General features: G+C 36.7%; 1 pseudogene; it reads right to left on the bottom strand.

The window, feature by feature from the left end:
- Positions 1-11,380: 11,380 nt before the first annotated feature.
- Positions 11,381-11,832, bottom strand: LOC125164336 (40S ribosomal protein S19-3-like; annotated as a pseudogene).
- Between the last annotated feature and the right edge of the window lie 4,613 nt (positions 11,833-16,445).

Here is a 16,445-nt window from a genome sequence, read left to right as displayed (position 1 = left end):
GCCCGGGTGGCTCAGTCAGTTAAGTGTCTTCCTCTTGATTTCAGTTCAGGTCATGATCGCATGGTTGTGAGATCAAGCTCCAAGTCTGGCGTTGCAGTGGGTGCAAGCACGCACACACACGATCTCTCTCTATCTCTCATTCTCTCTCTCAAAACAAACAAACAAAAACAAACAAACAGAAATGCGTTTAAAAAGTACAGGAGAAAAGAAACCGGTAATGCCAATTTTTCATTATGGAATGAGCTATCTGAAGTTCAAAAAGCTAAGGATGTGCCTAAGTTCACATAGCTAATAAATAACAGATCTGGAACTAAATCTGTATCTAATTGATTCTACTGCCTATGTGTTTTATAAATATGGTACTTTGGCTTTCCCATGAAATTGTTAAAATTTTTTTTTCCTGGAATATTGCATAAAGTGTTTTCTAAGCTGTATGAGAGTGAAATTCCATTACCATTTATGTCCTTTCATATTTCAGACATTAAAATTTTTTTTTCTTTAATGTTTATTTATTTTTGAGAGACAGAGTGCAAGTGGCAGAGGGGCAGAGAAAGGGAGCCACAAAATCTGAATCAGGCTCCAGGATCTGAGCTGTCAGCACAGAGCCGGATGCGGGGCTTGAACCCATGAAGCACGGGATCATGACCTGGGCCGTAGCTGGTCGCTTAACCGACTGAGCCACCCAGGCCCCCCCGGACATTTTTAAAATTGGTTTCTCTAATGGTAACTTTAAAACATGTACTTATTTATCTTCTACTTTGTACCGAAATGGATTTACATCAATTAAAATGTAAAAGTGACTAAAATCAAAATGACAAGTTCTGTTGTGAGCAAAGTTATAATTTGTTTACAGACTACTGTATTAAATGACTGCTGGCCTCACTATGTGCTGAATGAAGAATTTACTAAATATAAACTAATCACCTGAAAACATTGATCATAATTAAATATTACTGGAACAAGAAGATAGGTTCCCCAATCTATCTAAGACATAAAATTTTCTATCCCTAATTTTTTCATATAGTTTATTTATTTTATGGACTCTTACTCTCACTCCCTCATGGTAATTTTTTTGAGTTATATTTTACAATTTATATTTACTGCTAATTTTTCTAATTTCTCTAATAATTACAAGCAAATTTTTATTTATATCCTGAACATAGCTATAACAGATGCTTTAAAGTCTCTATGAATTAAAAAATCTTATATCTTGACATTAATTTCCATTGAAGTTTACATTTGGTATCATCCCCTAGACATTGTGAATATTATGTTGTGAAAATTCTGGATTCGATTATATTCCCCTGAAGACTGTTGGTTGTTTGTAGTTCTTTTAGCAATCAATTAACTTGGCTGGAATCACATCGCAAACTCTATCTTGGATGGCAGTTCAACTCTCAATTCAGTGCGTTTATTCTTGTTCCAGGTTGTTTACAGTCTACCCCACAAATACATGTTTCAAGTGTCAGCCAGAAATGTGAGCATACTTTATACACAGAATTTAAGGACACCTATTACTACATTTGTTTCTGGGTTTTTTTGTTTTGCTTTTTGTTTTTGCCTCATTTTCCAACAGTTGTGATTGCCTGAATCCAGAGAGACTGTGGGCTTTTTATCAGAGAGTTGGCCATCCCAAATAGCATAGACGGGAACACCTCGGACTAAAAATTGCAAAATTAAGATCTCCCTATGTCTTCCCTTTATCCAAGTGTTGATTTCCCTCCTGAATCTCTTTGTTTTTTGTTACACTCCAGTGTCTTTGATATTTTTATTTGGGTTTGTTTTTTTTATTTTTTCTTTTAGTTATCTAGGGATAAGTGTCTATAATTTTAACCTTACATTATTTGCATCAGTTCTATGGTTTATTAACATAATTCCTGGGTTACAAGTAACGGAAATACAATTCAGTCTACCTCATACAAAACAGAAGTAAATGGCTCCTAGTACTGAAATCCAGGATTAACTTCCAGAATGGCTGGATTAAGATTCTCAAACAGCATCACCAGGAATTTGTTCTTGGATTTTTTCGTTTGTTTGTTTTTGTTGTTTAGTTTAGTTTAGTTTTATTTATGTTATATCTTGGCTCTAATTCTTCATAGGATTTGTTTTGAAGGGCCCCCTCCCCATATAGTTTTCTTTCTTTTATTACTAATTTATTATTTTTTAATTTACATCACAATTAGTTAGCATATGGTGCAACAATGATTTCAGGAGTAGATTCCTTAATGCCCCTTACCATTTAGCCCATTCCCCCTTCCACAACCGCTCCAGTTACCACCCTCTGTTTGTTCTCCATATTTAAGAGTCTCTTGTGTTTTGTCTCTCTCCTTGTTTTTATATTATTTTTGCTTCCCTTCCCTTATGTTCATCTGTTTTCTATTTCAAAGTTCTCATATGAGTGAAGTCATATAATATTTGTCTTTCTCCGACTGACTAATTTTGCTTAGCATAATATCCTCTAGTTCCATCCACATAGTTGAAAATGGCAAGATTTCATTTTTTGTGATTGCCGAGTAATACTCCATTGTATATATATACCACATCTTCTTTATTCATTCATCCATCGATGGACATTTGGGCTCTTTCCATACTTTGGTTATTGATAGTACTGCTATAAACATTGGGGTGCATGTGTCCCTTCAAAACAGCATATCTGTATCCCTTGGATAAACACCTAGTAGTGGTGCAATTGCTGGATCACAGGGTAGTTCTGGTTTTAATTTTTTGAGGAACTTCCATACTGTTTTCCAGAGTGGCTTCACCAATTTGCTTTCCCACCAACAGTGCAAAAGAGATCCTCTTTCTCTGCATCCTCACCAACATCTGTTGTTGCCAGAGTTATTAATGTTAGCCATTCCGACAGGTGTGACATGATATCTCATTGTGGCTTTGATTTGTATTTCCCTGATAATGAGTGGTGTTGAGCATTTTGTCATGTGTCAGTTGGCCATCTGGATGTCTTCTTTGGAGAAGTAACTCTTCATGTCTTTTGCCCATTGCTTCACAGGATTCTTTGTTTCTTGAGTGTTGAGTTTGATAAGTTCTCTATAGATTTTGGAAACTAACCCTTTATCTGATATGTCGCCTGCAAATATCTTCTCCCCATCTGTTGGTTGCCCCTTAGTTTTGCTGATTGTTTCCTTCACTGTGCAGAAGCTTTTTATTTTGATGAGGTCTCAATAGTTCACTTTTACATTGGTTTCCCTTGTCTCCGGAGACGTGTTGAGTAAGAAGTTGATGTGGCAGAGGTCAAAGAGGTTTTTTCCTGCTTTCTCCTGGAGGATTTTGATGCTTCCTGTCTTACATTTAGGTCTTTCATCCATTTCGAGTTTATTTTTGTGTATGGTGCAGTAAGAAAGTGGTCCAGGTTCATTTTTCTGCACATCGCTGTCCAGTTTTCCCAGCACCACTTGCTGAAGAGACTGTCTTTATTCCGTTGGATATTCTTTCCTGCTTTGTCAGATAAGTTGGCCATATGTTTGTGGATCCATTTCTGGGTTCTCTATGCTGTTCCATTGATCTGAATGTCTGTTTTTGTGCTAGTACCATATGGTCTTGATGATTATAGCTTTGTAGTATAGCTTCAAATCTGGAATTGTGATGCCTCCTGCTTTGTTTTTTTTTTTTTTTCAAGATTGCTTTGGCTATTCAGGATGTTTTCTGGTTCTATACAAATTTTAGGATTGTTTGTTCTAGCTCTGTGAAGAATGCTGGTGTTATTTTGACAGGTATTGCCATATATATGTAGATTGCTTTGGGTTGTATTGACATTTTAACAATATTTGTTCTTACTATCCAGGAGCATGATTTTTTTTTTCATTTTTTGGTGGTCTTCTTCAATTTCTTTCATAAATTTCTATAGTTTTCAGTGTATAGATTTTTCACCTCTTTGATTAGATTTATTCCTAGGTATTTTATGGATTTTGGTGCAACTGTAAGTGGGATCAATTCCTTGATTTCTCTTTCTGTTGCTTCGTTTTTGGTGTATAGGAATACAACCAATTTCTGTGCACAAATTTTATATCCTGTGACTTTGCTGAATTTGTGGATCAATTGTAGCAGTTTTTGGTGGAATCTTTTGGATTTTTCACCCAGAGTATTATGTCATCTGTGAATAGTGAAAGTTTGACTTCCTCCTGGCCGACTTGGATCCCTTTTATTTCTTTGTGTTGTCTGATTGCTGAGGCTAAGGCTTCCAATACTATGTTGAATAACAGTGGTTAGAATGGACATCCCTGTCTTATTCCTGACCTTAGAATGAAAGCTCTCCGTTTTTCTCTATTGAGGATGATATTAGCAGTGGGTCTTTTATATATGGCTTTTATGATCTTGAAGTATGATCCTTCTATCCCTACTTTCTTGATGGTTTTTATCAAGAAGTGATGCTGTATTTTGTCAAATGCTTTCTCTGCATCTATTGAGAGGATCATGTGGTTCTTGTTCTTTCTTTTATTGATGTGATGCATCACATTGATAGATTTGCAGCTATTGAATGCATCCCAGGTATAAATCCTACTTAGTTGTGGTGAATAATTTTTTTAAGTATTGTTGGATCTAGTTAGCTAGTATCTTGTTGAGGATTTTTGCATCCATATTCATCAGGGAAATTGGTCTATAATTCTCCTTTTTAGTGGGGGTCTTTGTCTGGCTTTGGAATCAAGGTAATGCTGGCTTCATAGAAAGAGTTTGGAAGTTTTCCTTCCGTTTATATTTTTTTGAACAACTTCAAGAGAATAGGTGTTAACTCTTCTTTAAATATTTGGGAGAATTCTCCTGGAAAGGCATCTGGCCCTGGACTCTTGTTTTTTTGGCAGGTTTGTTATTACTAATTATATTTTACTGGTTATGGGTCTGTTCAAATTTACTATTTATTCCTGTTTCAATTTTGGTAGTACGTATATTTCTAGGAATTTGTCCATTTCTTCCATATTGCCCATTTTATTTGTGTATAATTGCTCATAATATTCTTTTTTTATTGTTTTTATTTCTGCTGTGTTGGTTGTGATCTCTCCTCTTGCATTCTTGATTTTATTTACTTGGGTCCCTTCCTTTTTCTTTTGGATCAAATTGGCCAGTGGTTTAGCAATTTTGTTAATTCTTTAAAATATACATCTTCTGGTTTCATTGATCTGTTCTACTGTTTTTTTGGTTTCAATAGCATTAATTTCTGCTCTAATCTTTATTATTTCCTGTCTTCTGCTGGTTTGGGATTTTATTTGATGTTCTTTTTCCAGCTCCTTAAAGTGTAAGGTTAGGTTGTGTATCTGAGACTTTTCTTTCTTCTTTAGGAAGGCCTGGATTGCTATATACTTCCCTCTAATGACAGCCTTTGCTCCATCACAGAGATTTGGGTCTGTGGAGTTATCATTTTCATTGCCTTCTATGTACTTTATAGTTTCCTCTTTAATTTCTTGGTTAGTCCATTCATTCTTTAGGAGAATGCTCTTTAGTATCCAAGTAGTTGTTATCTTTCCACATTTGTTGTTTTAGTTGATTTTAAGTTTCATAGCCCTGTGGTCTGAAAATATGCACAGTACAATCTCAAACTTTTTGTACTTGTTTAAGGCTGATTTATATCCCAGTATGTAATCTATTCCAGAAAACCTTCCATGTGCACTGGAGAAGAATGTGTATTCTGCTGCTTTAGGATAACATGTTCTGAATATATCTGTTAAGGCCATCTGGTCAGTGTGTCATTCAAAGTCATTGTTTCCATGTTGATTTTCTGTTTAGATGACCTGTCCTTTGCTGTAAATGGGGTATTGAAGTCCCCACCATTATAGTATTATTATCAATGAGTTTCTTTATGTTTGTGATTAATTGATTTATGAATGTGGGTACTCTCATATTTGGAGCATAAATGTTTACAATTGTTAGATATTCTTGGTGGATTGACTCCTTAGTTATGATATAATGCTCTTCTTCATCTCTTGTTATAGTCTTTACTTTAAAGTCAAAATGATCTAAGTATGGCTACTCTAGCTTTCTTTTGTTGACCATTAGCATGATAGATGGTTCTCCCTACACTTACTTTCAATCTGAAGGTGGCTTTAGGTCTAAAGTAGGCTTCCTGTAAACAGCATCTAGATGGATCTTGTTTTCTTATCCATTCTGTTACCCTGTCTTTTGATTGGAGCATTTAGTCCATTGACATTTAGAGTAACTACTGAATGACATGAATTCATTGCCATTATGTTGCTTGTAGAGTTGGAGAGTCTGGTGGTGTTCTCTGGTCCTTTCTAGTCTTTGTTGCTTTTGGTCTTTTTTTTTTTTGTCTTTTGTCCCCTTAGAGAGTCCCCCTTAAAATTTCTTGCAAGGCTGGTTTTGTGGTCACGAACTCCTTTAATTTTTGTTTGCCTGGGAGACTTTTAATCTCTCCATTTTGAATGACAGCCTTGCTGAATAAAGATTTCTTGATTCAGCACATTAAATATATCCTGCCATTCCTTTCTGGCCTGCCAAATTTCTGTGGATAGGTCTGCTGCAAACCTGATCTGTCTGCCCTGCCCTGGTAAGGACTTTTTTTCCCTTGCTGCTTTCATGATTCTCTCCTTGCCTGACTATTTTGTGAATTTGACTATGATATGCCTTGTTGATTGTCAGTTTTTGTTGAATCTAATGGGAGTCTTCTGTGCTTCCTGGATTTTGATGTCTGTGTCTTTCCCCAAGTTAGGGAAGTTTTCCGCTATGATTTGCTCACATAAACCTTCTACCCCTATTTCTTTCTCTTCATCTTCTAGTACCACTATGATTCTGATGTTGTTCCTTTTTAATGAGTCATTGATTTCTCTAATTCTTAAATTGTACTCTTTTGCCTTAGTCTCCCTCTTTCTTTGTTCTTCATTGTTCTCCATAAGTTTTTCCTCTATATCGCTAATTCACGGCTCTGTTTCATCCATCCTTGCCACCATGGCATCCATTTGAGATTACAACTCATTTATAGCATTTTTTATTTCATCTTGACTATCTTTTATCTCACAGAAATGAATTCTAATCTGTTTTCAACCCCCGCTAGTATCCTTATTATTGTGATTCTAAATTCTGGTTCAGACATCTTGCTTGTGTTGTAATCTGTGTTGATTATGTGCCTGGCTATCATTTCTTCCTGTTCTTTCTGTTGGGGTGAATTCCTTCATTTAGTCATTTTGAAGAAAGAAAAGGAATTAGTAAGGTAAAAAAATAAATTAAAAACAACACAAAAAAAATCAAATAAAGGATGCTAGATCCTAAGTGTGTTTTTGTCCGTTTGTTGGCAGGAGCTTGATAGATTAGAAAAGGGAAAGATAAGAAAAAAAGAAAAGAAAAAGAAAAATGTTTGAAAATTTGAAAAAATGAACACAATGAGATAGAATAAAATTAAATGATGGAAGTAAAATAGAATTTGAAAAATTTACAAAAAAAGTAAAAAAATATAGTAGAAAAAAATTAAAGAAAAATTTTTTAATAAAAATTGAAAATAAAAATACTTTTTCTCTCTTTCTGTATTCAAGAAAAGAAAAGAAAAGAAAAGAAAAAATTGAATAGATGGGCCAGCAAACAGACTGAAATACGATTGAAATTTCATTGGTTTCCCCTAGAAGTCAAACTATGAAGCACTTTATAGTTCCTAAACTAAGCAGGTGGAGAGACTTGTGGTGTTCCTGAAGAGCAAGGGTTGGCCGGGTTGGGCAGTGCTTAGTGTAATGGCTCCATTCTCCACTAGATGGCCCTGCTTAACTTACTGGGGTGGATTGTAGTGGCGCATGTAGGTGTGTATGTGCATGCATGGGAGGGGTGAAAATGGCATCACTCAACTACCCAGTCTCTAGTTACTCTGTGCTCTCCCCGACTAGCAATCACACATGCTTCCTTTGTCTCCAGTTTCCTTCTACCCCCGTTTTTACACTGTCTGTGACCAAGCTGTCAGGTTGCCAGGTGGCACATCCCTCCTAAGTTTGATCCCAGATGTGGCTGTGTTTCCCAACCCCTCACTTCTGAGGGACAGCGACTTTGACCCACTCAGACCTTCTGGGGGAAGGTCTCAGTGAGCAATGACCAGGTGCCTGCCACACCCAGGGACTTCAAGGCACTGTGCTACTGCTGATGCCCAGAGACTGCGGCTGGGTGCCAGCCTACCCCAGAAAAAGTTCATGGGATCATGTAGCAGGAGCGGTTCAGGGATTATGGTCAATCACAACACACATCTGGAGCCAGGCTTCACCCTTAATGTCCTTGTTCCAACACCAGCAAATGTGATTGTTCTTCAGGGTCTGCTGGGACCTTTGGCTGTGGGGTGGCCACACAGCCTCTACCAAATGTCCTCCCAGCAGGGGAACCACCTCTCCCTGTGTAGCCCAAGGACCTCCTTGGACCTCACTTTCTGCTCCTGGGGATTTGCTTTTCCCACCAGAGTACTGCCAGGTATCCAGCTGCAGAATTTCAGACTCTGTGCTCCCCCTGTTTATACAGTCTTAATGGAATTTAAACTCTTTCCTTTCTCCTTTCTCCCTTGTTGTGCTCAGTCCCTTACATGCTCTCTTTTCTCTCCAACTGCTTTTGTACTCTCCACCCCCACCCCATCTCTGTCCTCTCTCTGCAAGCAAAAACAGCTCCCTTCCCTCCTTGGCTTCTTTCTCCCCCAGTTCACTTCTCCATACCTGCTTAGTTCTCTGGTTCAGGTTGTGCAGATTGTTGTGTTAATCCTCAAATAAGTTTTCTAGGTGTGCAGGTTGGTTTAGTGTTGATCTGGCTGTACCTCAGGGATGAGAGACATAAAAAACTTCCATGCTGTTCTGCCATCTTGGCCCCTCCCGTCCCCATATAGTTTGCAAAGCTCCTGACCTATATGATACTAAATTAAGGACTTAGGCAGAAAGAGAAGGCCTGATACCTGCTCATTACAGGAAGAGTCTTGGAACCAATTTTGTGGTTTGGGTTGACTGACCCATTCCTAAACTAAACCCTATGACTGTGATTGACCAAGGTAGGTCATATATTTGACCCCTGGAATTGACTTTGAGTTCAGTCCCCTCTATGCCACATAGCCTCGAAATAGAGGATAGTGTGTCCTTAAAGGAAAATTTGATGATAATACTAAAAAGAAGAGAGGATTATAGATAGGTAAAACAACAGAATCTTACTATTGGCACACACAGGAAAAGAAGAAACATGTCAGGTTGAGAAAAGAGAAATAACCGGTAACAGATGATGACAAAAGTAGGATCTTGTTCATTGTCAGCTTTCTCCTTAGTCCTCTTAGGAGGCAAGTCTGAGTCCTCCTCTTGAGCACATTTCGATTCTTTGACTCTTTTCATTAGAATTCCAAACTCCCTTCCTTTTGCCAACAGAAACAGGGATTTGGTTCAGTTTAATTTTACCAATATAAATCAAACTATTTTTTCCCTATGCCACAGCACATCAGCTAGGGACATATACCCAACAAAAATTTTCCCTTCTCTAAAGACTCCGAATAAGCCCAATACCTTTGTTGTCAACAATGACCATGATATACTAAGAAAACACAACAAGGTGTCCATGTTAAAAAAAAAATTAGTAGGGGCACCTGGGTGGCTCAGTTGGTTAAGCGTTTGACTTCAGCTCAGGTCATGATCTCAGGGTTTGTGAGTTTGAGTCCCACGTTGGGCTTTGTACTGACCGCTCAGAGCCTGGAGCCTGCTTCGGATTCTATTTCTTCCTCTCTCTCTGCCCTTCCCCTGCTCATGCTCTGTCTCTCTCTGTCTCAAAAATAAATAAAAACATTAAAAAAAATTAGTAACACAAATATTTTGTAAACAGGGGTAGTTTAGAAAAGGGTTAGTGCTTTTGGGTTACAAGATGATTTTTTTTTCTTTTTATGTGATTCATATAGATATGTAAAGAAAATGAACAATTTTACTAGCTTGGGGTAATACTAAACTCACTTTTATTTTAATGTGCATATTTTAATGGCTCTCAATCCCTGACTGGTCATCAGGGGGCATATTGTTTCACTCAAGTTGATCTTTCATACATATTGTGCACTTAGAGGGTATCCTTGCAATATTGGTGAACTCTATCCAGTGAATTCACTTCTAAGATTATTGTTGCTTTTATTTCTATTAATCATCTCTATGAGGAGAGATCCTTTAATTAGGTTCACTGATTTTTGAAAGTGTTTCCTTTCTTTCATTTGGAGACAGCTACTCCATATCTCTAAGTTGACTTTCAGAAGCTTGTTCAGACCCTCAGTCTTCTAATCCCCTTTTTACCTATGACATGTTCATTATATATAGAGGCCCATTGCAACAAGCAGACATGATGATTCTTATTTTTCTACTGTAAGAGGCTGTCTATTAAACAGAACATTCCTTCTAGATTTTATATTAGAGAAACTAGGTATACTTTGTCCATTGCCACATGCTTTCTCTGTAATAGGTGCAGAATCCCAAAGCAAGAATTGGGAACTGGAATTTGTTATTTCATTCAGATGCCTTCTGATAGACATGCTTTTTGCTCTCCCTATAAACAAGACCATCACCCTTGATGATAAGAACCATTGGTGCCCTACTCCACCATATCAATTTGCCTTTACCATTTTCTCAAAACACTGAGCTAAAAAATGCTTGCATTGTGAGCGGGCCAGACAAATAAGGCCAAGTATAAACTCACTTTCAAAAGGTGGGCCACTTTAATCATTCACAAAAGGAAATAAACTACAGCAGATGTTTGTTTTTCTACTGACTCATGTATCATCATATGAGAATTAGCAGAACTCTGCCAAATGGCATATATGTGTGTGTTTCCACTCATTCATACACTCTCATATAGATTGAAGTATGTTTATATAATATACATCATATGACTCTGTACTTAGTAAAAGCATTTACAAAGTCTTATATCAGCAATTTATTCCTCTACCCCGGGAGTAGTGTTAATTGCTCTATTATACTAATGGTTTATATATAACCCAACCTTCAAATGAGCTTCATTTAAAGTTGGCAATGCTACTTTACACCTGCAAAAAGGTGAATATTTTTATCCTAGCTGGGGAGTAGAGGAGGCTGTTTCTCATCACTTGGCATATGCCTACAGAGTAATATTTTTGTTTGCTTTGATTATTATGCAAAGCCACAAGACAGGCTTTGTATGAAAAGAAATTTGCTAAAGAACTTTAGGGGAAAAAAAACATCACGGTTCTTACAAGTAACCACATGTTGGACAGGTGTTTATTTTAAACATTTGTTTGAATACATATGAGGCAGAGTGAATAGGATTACAGATTTATCCTGCTTGTAAATTCATCATTCCATTATTTAGAAGGCATTTGCCAACCTGAAAAATACATTAATTTTCACCTTTACCAAGCTATTTTACTTTATTTATTTTGTTTCATATTTTGTTTTATTATGAATGAGGCAATGCATTAGCCCACTATTTGTTCTAATGCTTCTTGTTGGCATTACCACCAGTCTGGCGATTCTGTTCAGATCTCTCTGTCCCTGAGGTGTCACTTTGCGGCCCCGATCTTGGTCCTTTTCCACCATTTCCAGCCCCTCTAGGGCATGGAGGACCCTGTGGGCCACACTCTTGGAGCCTCTGCTGAAATGGCTAGGTACAACCCCGTTTCTCTGACATCCACCTAGATCTTGGTCATTAAGCCAACCACAGCACTGCCTCAGAAGACGGGTGTCATGCTGCGGAAGTGGCTCATGTGTAGAACTAGTTCTCATTGTAGGTAGCAGCCTCTTTGAGCTTGGCCAGCTTGACAGTGTTCGCCCATTTGGGGACTATCAGCTTCCCAGACTTTTTGAGGGAGGCTTCCAGAGCTCTGACGAACTCCTGCTGGTTCACGTCTTTTGCAAGAACACCAAGCATGCATGGCTTGTGCACAGCCAGCCAGGGGAAAGGCCATGCTATTTGATTAATGGAGACTATATTTTCTTACTTTGTATAACATGCGTAGACAACATTCAGCAACTTAAAAGTAATGTTACTCTCACACTTCGTTTATTTGAATAGCATAAATTAAATGATTTAGAGCTATGTGGGGTAATCTAATTCTAGCATACAAAGTGTGACAGCTAAAGCATTAGCTAGTAGCAATCTCTACTTGTCCAAGATGAAGCAGTATCAATGATGTGGAAGGCTTTGAACCATCCCATGACTTTCAATGTGATATTTTTATTTCCCACCCCAACACCAAGGTCTTCTTAAAGCTCTCCATCAGAATGTAAACTCCATGAGGGCAGGGGCCTTGCCCATCTTATTCATGTCTATATATAAATTCCTTAAGATGCTCCCTGGTTCAATACATACCTCTATAATAAGTGAGTGAGTGGAAAAGAAAATCTAAATATTTATCTAGAATTTCAAAGTGTATTTGTGTGCATATGTATGAGTATGTATGTGTATGTGTGCAGGAGAGAGAGACAAAGAGAAACTGAGTATTCACAGAGAGTCTGTTTTATTTTAACATTAAATGCTATTCTGTCCTCAAAGGTTCTGCAAAATCTTTTTTTATTTTTTTATGAAAAGTATTGATAATTTGGAAGAAATTCTGATGCAGTTTCTTTGTTGAATAGTTGTATCTTCCCAGAGTTTGTATCAACACAGTGTTTATTGAACATCTGCTGTGTGCCCACAGGGACTCTGAGAGGGACTGGGGATATAAGGAGGAAAAGCTTATATGTTTGTCTCATTATTTTTATAGTGTGATAAATAAATGTTGTCTTAAACTAACCGCTTCAGCAAGTAGTAATATTTTAAGGCACTTCCTAAGAAGTAAGGAAAAATAAGCCACTAGAGTGAAAATCACTGCTATTAGATTCAGTTAGTTTTCCATTACAATAGTTGAGTTTTCTTTTTCAGGTTTCTAAATAATTAACAAAATAATAGGTGAGACAGAAGACATGTTGAGCTCTTCAGCTCATCCACCACTCTTTCTCTTATTAATGCTTTCGTCAGTCATTCAGTATTACTGTAAGGATAAAGCTAGATACAGAAAAAAAAAGTGCTTCCTCTCCTCTCTGTGTATAAACCCATGCAATGCAATGAATAAAATGGGTGTACTTCAGAAGAGAAACCAAGATACACTTACCTTTTATTGTGAGGATAAACCACAAGATAGCAGAAGTTGCTAAAAACCAACATAGATTTGTTTCTTCAATCAAGTTGCCTAGATAAGTTATGACTCAAACTCAGAACAGTTTCTGTGCTTTGCTGGTCTGAATGGAGAGAATGGATGCACAGATCATAAATTAATGCCTGGAAACAGACCATGAACTTTTGCCAGCAACAGCTAATTTGCAACAATGGGGGCTTGGTGAAAATGACAGTTTCAGTCGGCATGGGGAGGCAAGCAGAGCCATTTGAGAGGATGGAGAGCATTGTGCCTGCCAATTGATGTTGGCAGGGGATTGTCAACCCACTGAGTACCAGGACTCATCAGCATATTTAATGTTATGAGCACAGACATTGTCTTTAAAAACATAAGCCATGAGAGGGCAATGTGGGCTGCAGACTGCAAAGAATAGCATTTCAGGCAGGTGGATGGCACAGAAGCTTATTAAAGTTGTGGCAAATGGAAAATAGAAATAGAAAGGAGCCAGACACAAGGAGAAAGAGTTGAAGGGCCAGAAGTAAAAACTGAAAGTAACAAATGTTCAAAGCAAAAAAGAGAGAAAGACAAATAATATTAGAAAATACAGAAGAGCATAAAGGGAATGAAAGTTATTCTACCAACCACCATCATCACAAATAGTAGTGTTGAAACTTTTTTTGTAAGATTCTTTAACATTTTTAGCTCAACTTTGAAATAATTTTAAAAAGAGGTATTAAGAGTTATGCTGGATGGTCTATTATGAAGATAATATTAACTCTCTTCCCCCATATGTCTTATATTATGAACTAATCTGTAAATTGGAATAATTGGAGCCGAGTGGAACTACCAAAGATGTTATGGAAACCTTCTATTAATTTATAATCTTATGTACATAACAGCAAATAGACATTTTGAGAATATTTGCCCATGTGTGTATATTGATAGAAATTAATGAGACTATAAGCTAGTTATAATTACATCACATTAAATGCCTCTGCTTCAAAATACTTGTGAGCAGGTGTTCTATGTCACAGACAATCTTCCAGTTGTTCAGTAAATAGTCTCACAAAGTCTTACATATGTCACACTTTTTATTCAGCATTGAAAATGCAAGTAATAATATATAATCACGTATAGTGGGATAAAATGTTAAAGCAATGACAGGAGTTTTCACACTTTGGGCATCCTGGAATGTCTTTGCTTATGTTGATCTTATCTCTCAGCCTAAGCGTTGAAGTCACAATTTTTCCTAGAAAAACTGTACTTGTGGAGCCGATGACCCCCCCCCACATCTACCTTACAAACCTTTCTTTCTCAAATCCAGAATAGGTGAAGACACTCTCTCTAAGGAGAGAGGAATAGTTTAGAGAAAAAGTAAAAGAAGTAGACTCTGGGGGCTTTGCAGAAGTAGAATGAGGTTCTGTGGTATAGCAGGATATTCCATTGATTGGGATGTTGAAAGTAGATGCGAGTGGGAGGCGATTTTTCCACATCTTTTCCATCCCAGAATGCCATGGGGAAAAAAACACAAATTTTCAAATATCTCCAACAAAGGTTCAGGCTTTAGTTAAGAAAAAGAAGCTATTGAGAGGATCGAGGATATAATGAGGGTGAACGACATACAGCAGCAACAAATATAAATACCAAATTGAACAAGTATGCCTTACATCTTCAGAACTATAAACTCCATGGACTCTGGTAAGAGAGAGGATGGCCTCAGATCCACCCACCCTGCACCAAAACTGATTTCATAATGGTAAATTAGGGTTTTTTTGTCATCAGGTATAATAAGGCTTGATATTTTTAAAAAATCCACTTACAAAGTAGAAAATAAGTACTTCCTTTGTAGCTTGAGTATTCAAACTCAACAAAACTGTATACTTGTAGGGTATTTTAGAGCTAATATTGACATTCTCAATTAACCTCACCATAACTATATTGTAGGTTTTATTCATTCATCATTAAAAATGTACTAGGGCTATTAGATGCCTAAATCTGTACCAGGTTCTAGATATTCCCTGTAGAATATCTAGAACAATAATAATAAGGGTATAATAATCCCTAGATTATTCCTGTAATAATAGATTCCTCTTGTGCCTTACCCAACATCTGCTGGGCCCAAATGAACTCTAATCATTTTAATGGCAACAAAGACCTAGATGTTGGAATCTGACAACTACTTACATTTCAACAGCCTTGGATACCTCCCATTCATTCAGATGCAATCTGGAAATGTGGGGAAGTTACCTTATTTGATGGAATGACCTTTGACCAATGGGACTTCAGAGCTAGTGGATACAAATTCCACGTGGAGTAAACAATTCTGAAAAACATAGTTTGTAGCTTATTAGAATCTCTTGGTATTACTGAACCTCAATAGTCCACAGCAGTGACCAAATCTACAATGAACCTCCTTTTTATGTCCTTGTCCCCAGTTCCTTTCTGTTCCTTGCCATTACTTCCCAAATAAAATATCCAGACACAAATGTGGAATACAAAGATGTCTGTGTATTTGTTGGAAGAAGAGACCTATGGCACTAATTTAATAAAACAGGTATATAACTCATGGTATCAGAAAGCTAATTGTTTGTGAAGAAGATTTTAAAATTAGATATTAGAGAAGTTTAGACATTTTTTTGAGGCTAAATAACTAATGAGAAGTGAAGCTGGAATTAGAATCAGGATGGCACATTCTCAAAATGTGTTCTTTCCAACGTAAAATGGAAACAACCTATGGTAGTATCATCTATGTTGCAATGTTGTTAAAATATTCTTCATTAAATATATTTTCTTCAAAATAGGAAGTGAAAGATACAGGAAATAATATCAAATGATTTCAGTCAAGACATTTGGTAGCAGGTTTGAAGAAAGGACATTTGGGTCAAAAGCCAAATTAGCGAGTCTTGGAAAATAACAAAAATAAATTCTGCTTAATTAGCAGAGGAGATGAAGTCAATGTGAAAGACATCAAAGAATTCACATAAACAGTTTGGACTTTCGATTCCAAATAACAATTTATTTCCATTTAAATATGAAAAATAAAGACATAAGAAAAAATGTAGTTGAAACTATAAAATTAATTAGTCTGAAGATCTCTACTAAACTTCAGTGGTATGGCTATGTATTATATTGCTTCTGCCAAATATTAATGGGCAAATTATTAGGGACACTAAAGAAAGAATATTTTTCAAAATATATGTGGTCTTTGGTTATACATATTTGAATTTCAATTTAATTAACATCACATGATGGTATTCTAAAATGTAGGCACTATTCATAATGTCCCTCTATTCCAAAGATTCATTTATTATTATTATTGAAGTATAGTTGACATACAATATTACATTAGTTTCAGGTGTACTACATAGAGATTCGAAAAATCTACATT

The sequence above is a fragment of the Prionailurus viverrinus genome, chromosome B1, assembly GCF_022837055.1.
Source record: "Prionailurus viverrinus isolate Anna chromosome B1, UM_Priviv_1.0, whole genome shotgun sequence".
Classification (NCBI taxonomy): Eukaryota; Metazoa; Chordata; class Mammalia; order Carnivora; family Felidae; genus Prionailurus; species Prionailurus viverrinus.
Note: the sequence above shows the minus strand (reverse complement) of the source record. Positions and strands in the feature narration are given on the sequence as shown.